Genomic DNA, 7,612 nt, shown 5'->3' with positions numbered 1-7,612 from the left:
GTGATGGCAGCTCTTTTCCCTCGGAGCTCGAAGTAATTGTAGAAGGGCTGATGAATTTCTTGAAGAAACACTTGCCACACACTGAGGAAACCATCTCCTAGCAGGATTTTACAAACCAAAGTAAACAAAGCACCCCAGGGGCGATTTCCTCCTTTTGCGCAGCTTACTTCTCAATTTACCTCAGAAGTGATCACAAACACACAGAAGAATTACAACAGAAATCATACTTGGTCTGGGGAAGATATTACGGATGAAAAGAAGCAGATAAATTTAAAGTGTTCAAAGGAAGGGACGGTCATTAAAATACCTGCCAGGCGCTCTGCTGTTCCCCAACCAACCTTTCCTTCTTCTCCGTGAACTCAGAAATCTCTTCTGCATCTCTTTAAATATACATATCCCTGGGAAAGGAAAAAAAAAAAACCCAAACACCCACCACAAAAATACCCACCACTACCCCCCCAGCAACCTACAATAACACACACACACCCCTCAGGTCCATCTTACGAACGCCTAGAAAACAACCTCATGCTCCCGAAAGGGGTGGGGTGGGGAAAAAAGTTACTTGGCTAATTTCTCTGTTTGCTCGATAGAATAAGGGTTTAGTGTGTAAATGGATTTATTTATTCCTGAGTTTTTCTATTCCTCAGATGGGCTTTCAGAGAAAATTAGAGAGGTATCTGAGACCATGCTACTAAAAAATCACAGGTTGGAGTTAAAGCGAATAATCAGACCGGATCAGACCCTGATAAAATGGGGGCTGAGGGCATCAAATGCCCAATACTGCTTCCAGTTTGTGCTTTTTCTTTGGGTTCCCAGCCGTTAAGAAAGGATCACACACGTATTTATTGCTCCTTTGTCTCCTTTCAAGCTCCTTCCAAACCCCCGCTCGTATGTGTGCGGTTCGGGGGGCTGTGCCTCTCTTTGGGAGGGTTACGGCACTCACAGGTGTGCTTTGGCTCGTCTCAGTCTCCCTGTACAGTTTTTCAATTCTCCTGAAGGGTTTAATCTAGGTGTGAGGGTAGAAAAGAGTTTAAATTCTACCGGGGAAATGGATGGATTGGGGCGGGGGGGGGGGGGGGGGGGGGGGGATTCCCTCTTATGCAAGTTAGGAATAGCCCAAGCTTTCCAAAGGGATGTAAATTGGACTTAATGGAGCGATATCTCTACTTTTTCCTCTTTTTTTCCACTTTTTTTTTTCTCCTTTAACTATGAGTCTTGAATCCTTTCATTAAACTGACACAGATTTCCAGAGATGGGGAAAAGGAGGGGTATCTGGGGTGGACATTTTATGCAAATGAGCAAATCCGAAATGTATTACAAATCCACTGTAATAAAACTGACAGTTTTGACAGTATTGACAACATAAATATATGTTGGAACACAGCACTTTCAGACACTTAACCGATGAAGCAATAAAAAGATTCGACTACAATATTTCAAATAATCGACATTGATGTTTTGATACATCATTTTTATACCTCGAATCGATCTATCACTCTGTGACCGGTCAATTTTAAGTAAAAATCTGCTGCAATTATTTACGCTATTGCCGATGACGACCTAATAACTGTTTTCAATTAATTACAGCAAAACTAAGCATTATGAGGACTAACCGGCCGTATATTCCATTGTACGGTCCTTGCATTTCTTGCATGGAGAGCAAACATATATATGTTTATTGCATCATCTTTGTGGGATCAAAAGAAAGATGTACAAAGGCGATCGCAATCATTTAGGGGGAGAAGAAGAAAAAAAAAAAACACAGCAAAAAAAAAAAATAATAACAACTCTCTCTTTTTCGGGAGCACACCGCCGGCTCTCGTCACGTACTTCTAGGAAACACGCTATAGTATTTCGTCAGCAATACCAAACCGGGTTCCTAAAATTATTTTTCCCCCTTTTTCTTTGGGCTGCGCACAGATTCCTACTTCAAACAATGGGCCGAGGCGCTCTTGGGAAAAAAAAAAAGGGAGGAGGGGGGAGAGATTCGTGCCTCAAGTGATCGCCTGTGTGTTGTGAGAGTCTGAGTCTCCGTATCATTTGAAAAGAGGTAGGAGGATATTGTTCTCTCCGGACCGAGAACTCCAGTGTAAAAAGGAGAGCGCTCCTCTTCTGGAGTTTTATAGGCAGCTGGAGAACAAAAGTGAGTATTTTGAGTGAGCGAGAACAGAGAGCTCAGAGCAGAGTTTGGAGCCTTCTCGGATGCTCTGATACTGCGCTAAAGCGATTTACTTTGCCCTCGTTGTCCTTTTTGTTACGATGTCACATTGGGAAGATGGATTTAGCTAACGCTTCGGGCTCCTTCGAACAAATGCAAACTAGATTTTTAACTACACTGGTGGAAGCAGCCTGCACGGCGTTACTGGGAAGCCCTGACAGGTATTTTTGTTTAGTGATGGAAACACGCACGTTGGCTGTTTATGGTCTTCACTTTTACAAACCTCCCAGCCTAAGACGTAAAACCCCGCTCAGTCCTCCTCTGACATTAGCGCCTCACACGCACCCGCATGAGATAAACCGAACAAACGCGACGGGGGTCATCTCTGTGCCCCTTCCCACCGCGGTCCTCGCCCCACAGCCCGCCAGGTCGGACGGGATCCGTGAGGGAGGCGGTGAGGGGGTGGGGGTTAGGGGGGTGGGGAGCAGTGCAGCATACAAAACGAAGAGCCCAAAGCCCCTCCGGGCGCGGAGGTGCTGACCTTGGGCCAAGGGGCCGCTCCGCACCGCTCCGCGCTCCGTGTCCCGCGCCGGAGCCCTGCGCCACTCTGCAGGCCCGGCCCTGCGCGGGTCTGCGCGGGTCTGCGCAGGGCGGCGGGATCGTGTTGGAGCCCCGCCAGATAGCGCTAGAGGGCTGCTGATGGCACCGCCGCGCCGCCGCCGCCGCTGCCGGGGGAGAGGCGGCCCGGAGAGGCGAGGGCATCCCGCAAGCGCCGGGTTAGAGCCCCGCAGCCCGGGGTTGGGGATAAAGGGATCTGGGGAGGGGAGAAAGAACTCGGACAGTTCTTGCTTCGTGGATGGGTTGGGTTTGTTGGTTGGGTTTGTTTTTTTTTTTCTTTTTGAAAAGAGGGGGAGGGGTGGAAGAAAGAGAGTTAAAAGTGAAGTTAACAGGTAAGTAAATGAATCTCCTCCTAATCCAGCTCCCAAAGATCTCAGTCATACCGCAGTCGAGGTCAAGAAAAGTTCACCGTGATGAGCTACCACTGACTTTGTGGACTGGAAAGATTTTCGAAAAATAATAGATCGCTGAAAAGCGAAGTACGCTATTGGCAGGGGCGGGGGGCGATATCAGGGTGAGAAGTTAAATGAACCCAGTGATCTGCAGAAGCTAAAATGTGCATGATTTCACAGGGGCACCCGAGATGGGACCTTGAAAGTCCTGCAGCTGCGGGAAGTCGGAGGCGAATCAAAGTGAGCTGAGGCGAATAAAAAGTGACTCGAGTTGTAAGAACCAACCGTACAGGCAAAGGAAAGTGTGGCAAAGAGCTGTTTTGGGGGAAGGAGTTTGAACTGCGGCATAATCCTGATTATAAAAAGGAAAAGATGCTATTTACACCTCACACTTCACCTCGCGTGCAAAACACAAAGAAAAATTCCCGTGGACTTTACTATGGGATCACGGTGATGTAATCCCGCAGCCACGTTTTACCATGCGGATTTCTTTCTTCATTAAATATGACACATTTCCTAGAACTCTAGTTCAAGATTAAATGCCAATTCAGATATGCAAAATTTCCCCTCCTGTCCCGCGATATCCTTAGCCCGTCCATGGGAAGTTTTGCCTGCAAACGTAGCCCATGCGTTTCCAAACACAATGGCATCACCCAAAAATACTTGAACTCAGCGCAAAAACAAACAAACGTTGAATAAAGTTACAAACGAGATTAAGGTTCAAGTTATTTGTCCCCGTAGCAAGGCGTCAATTGTTCTAACAGATGTAGGGACGCTAAGAGGATTTAAACCACGCGAATTTAATAAACCAGATTAGCAATAGGTGCTTTCCACAAATGCGAGGAACCGTACAGTAAATCTAACCTAAATTATCCACCCAGAGCATCGCCTACAAGGAGCGCAAAAAATTTCCGAAGTGGTCCAATAGGATTTCGTGCAAGCATGGCTTCTTCCCAACACCCCCCCTCCGCCCCCCCCCCCCCAAAAAAAACCCCAAAACCCCCCACCAAAACAAAACAAAACCTAACTTTCTATTTGCACTAAATCTTGCGCTAGGCACACACGCGCGTACAAAACAGTGGGTTAAGATCCCCGGTGGAATATATTCTTTAAATCTGAAATATTACCTGTTGTGCCATCCGCTTTTGCAGGGCTGTGAAGAAAAAGAGAGAAGGGGGGGGGGGGGGGGGGGAGCGAGCGAGGCATGTCTCAAAGCCAGCAAAGGACTAAGATGCCACACTTCGGAAAGGCTGATTGAAAACAGACTCTTCTTAAGTTTTAGAGGATTTTCTCTCTCACTCCCTCCAAGGGCTAAGAAGCCGATTTGGGAGTTTGAAGGGAATAGGTTTCAGCGTCCATATTTGTTCTGGTGCACTTGTAAAATCCGATTTGAAGAGGATCTTTAGCCCTCTGATTGTCTTTGTATTGTTTTTCTTGAAACGGATCTTTTGCCCTTAATGAATCCCCACACAGCTGGACAGCTCCTGCTCGGACACTGAGAGCGCTAACCCCAAACTGACCCCAATTTGACACCACAAGATGAAATTTTACCGCCTGTTAAAACCATTTCCAGCCTCGGCAAAAGGAGCTGGCTGTTGACTGAGATGCACTTCCATACCGGACACCTCATTTCTCTTTGGACTTTCGAGCCGATCATAAAAAAAAAAAAAAAAAAAAAAAAGAAAGAAAAAAAGAAAAGCCCAAACAAAACACACACACCCCACCGACTTGTCTCTCACTCACACTTTTCCTGGAAACAGCCTTCGCTGTGAAAGTGATGCACGAGAAATGGAAATTAGTCAATTTAATTTTCCCGAATTACTGTGTTTTAAAAGAAATATGTCACCAGGCTGGCGAAAATAAAGTAAATAAAAAATGACTTAGGAATGTGGAACCCCCCATCCCCTGCTCGTACGTATCGCATTTTCCTACGAGTTCCCAACAGCATCTTTGTTAATAGCTGAGTACTTTCACTTAAGGGCGCTAAATTGAGATCCCTTTTTAATGGCTAAACTGTAGCGCTTTATAAACCATGTTCTCTGTGTGCTTTAATCCACTGGGATAGTGAAGAGGAAAAAGGCTTCAACTCTTTTCACGGGGAAAAAAAAAAAGACACTGAGGGAACATGAAAGCCCTTCATTTACCATATGAATTTTCACTTTCTATCAAGTTTACATAATTTTTAAAAGTTGGTCCCTGTGCCAGATTACATAGATACACAGCAGGGCGAGCCAACGCAGGGGGTTAATTAGTTGGGGCGGCGGGGGGAGGGTAGAAGAAGAAAAAAAAAGGGAACAAGCGAAAGGAGCAGCATTGAACATTGCAAAAATCTTTGGCTGCTTTTTTTGCAGCTTTGCTTTTAGATTGCTTTTTAACATTTTCTTAGTCAAGAGAACAGAGATCTACAGGGACTTCTCTGAAATACTGAATTATGAAAAAAAAATCGGTTCTAAAACTATATAATAAACAATGAAGCGCTTTCTTCTTATGGGAGCCAAGTAATTTAAAAACTTATTTTTGTGAAGAAAACTGATGAACTTCTCCCACAGCTTGAGGTCTGAACAAATAGCTTTCAATGGAGCTAGATTACTTTTGCACGGCCACGTTATGAGGAAAGACCTCTTCTTTGGTGATACCGAAACTATTTGAAATGTACATCTCCAGAGGCAAGGCTCCGAGTTTGCACTGCCTCGGTTAAAAAACAAGTTTGGAAGGTACAAATATTTAAACCACGTCCTCTAACCAGGTTGTATGGTCTGTATCACAATCAAGTGATTCCATGCAAGTTTAGAAATCTGGCATCTTTGGGGCGGGGGGGGTGGGGGGGTGGGAGGGGGGGCGACACGGACGACACACCAAATAGCGTTCACTGATGACTGGATCTCTTTAAAAATCTGTTAGAAAACTACAGCTGTAAAAGTAGGAAAGGATTTGCATAACCTACTGCTCTGTAGGTCTCCGCGCACCCAAAGGATTAGCCAAGCATTCATTACCATGAATATCTTGAATTACGTTACCGATTTATACGACAGAGTATAAAATACTGCACAAGAAGACTGGCTTTTTCCCTGCGAAATGAATCGACTTAACCACTGCTTGAAAGAGATCTACATACTAAGGGCTTTTTTACTCACCTCTCTTTACAGTCCCGTGAAAGTCAGTCACAGCAATTCGGTTGCTCTTAGGACTAGCTTTAATCTTGGAGGAGATCCTCTAGGGAAAAAAAAAACGGGTCTGCTCTCCGGCTTCTGGCGGGTTTTAAGCAGGGTGCAACTCTGGCTAAAAAGTAGGAGAGGGACTTTTCTCCATATTCCCCCCATATTTGTAAATACAGCCTTGCTCCGCAGGGCTCGGCGCTATCGGAACACGCAGGAATGCCCACTGGCGTTTGTCAGCCCTCCACACTATCTTTCTTTATATGTGAGGGCTGATTTCCCGCAGACATCATTGTTATGATGGCTCATTTAATCAAACTGTTTAATTGCTCCGGTAATCACTATCATCATCACAGGTACTCAATCATTCATCATTTTGGAGGGGTTTATTGACCTCTGGAGCTCATTCCCTGCGCCTATTAAAATCAGGCCAAATATCTATAACTACCCTTTGAGTCATTTTCTTAAAGAAAAAGGAAAAAAAAAAAAAGAGACAAACCCCGAAACAAAACCTCAAAACCTTAAAACCATCGTCATCGTGACGAAAAGCAGAACAAACCCAAACAAAACCTATCTGAACAAATTTATTTTTTTTCCCCTGACGTGTATTTTTAAAAGCCATCTATGTATGAGGCCACATTCACAACTGGGTACATAATCATTGATAAATCCCACTATTAACGGGATAGTCTGTTTTAGATTTTATGTGCAGGGGACCGTGAACGACGGTGGGGGTTGGGGAGGACAAAACTGCAGCAATCGATAGTTTGACCATCGCTCCTCCCCTAAACTTCACGCTTCCCCCATGATTGATGATCCTGGGTAGCTTTGGTAATTGACTGTTCTGAGGTAAGGCATGGTTTAGCTCCAGCAAAGCGATTGGGCGAGAGAAACACACCAAAATTAACGCGTGTGTGTGCGTGCGTGTGTGTGTGTGCGTGTGTGTTTGGAAAAGTTCATTTGGTGCTCAAGGGTGGGGGGTGCATCATCTCACTTAATTTGCTAAATAACCCCACTGTAATTAGCACTACCATTAGAAGGCATTACCGAGCTAATACTTCAGCATACATTCCACAAGCGCAACGTCGATATACGGCAAAGTCCAGCAACCTACACACGTAAATACAGCGCTCACCGCCGGATCCGCTCAAAACGAACACGCAAACAAAACATCTACATAACATCTGGATCTCTCCTACAAAAGGCTGAGCATGACTTTGTTTTTAAGCCTTTTTCAAAGCCTGGCAGTCTAATCGCAAAACTAAAAGGGATTTCCCCCTCTTCCCCTC

Source organism: Gallinula chloropus (genome assembly GCF_964237585.1).
Source record: "Gallinula chloropus genome assembly, chromosome: 4".
NCBI classification, from domain to species: Eukaryota; Metazoa; Chordata; class Aves; order Gruiformes; family Rallidae; genus Gallinula; species Gallinula chloropus.
The sequence above is the reverse complement of the archived record's forward strand: the minus strand, read 5'-3'. Positions refer to the sequence as shown.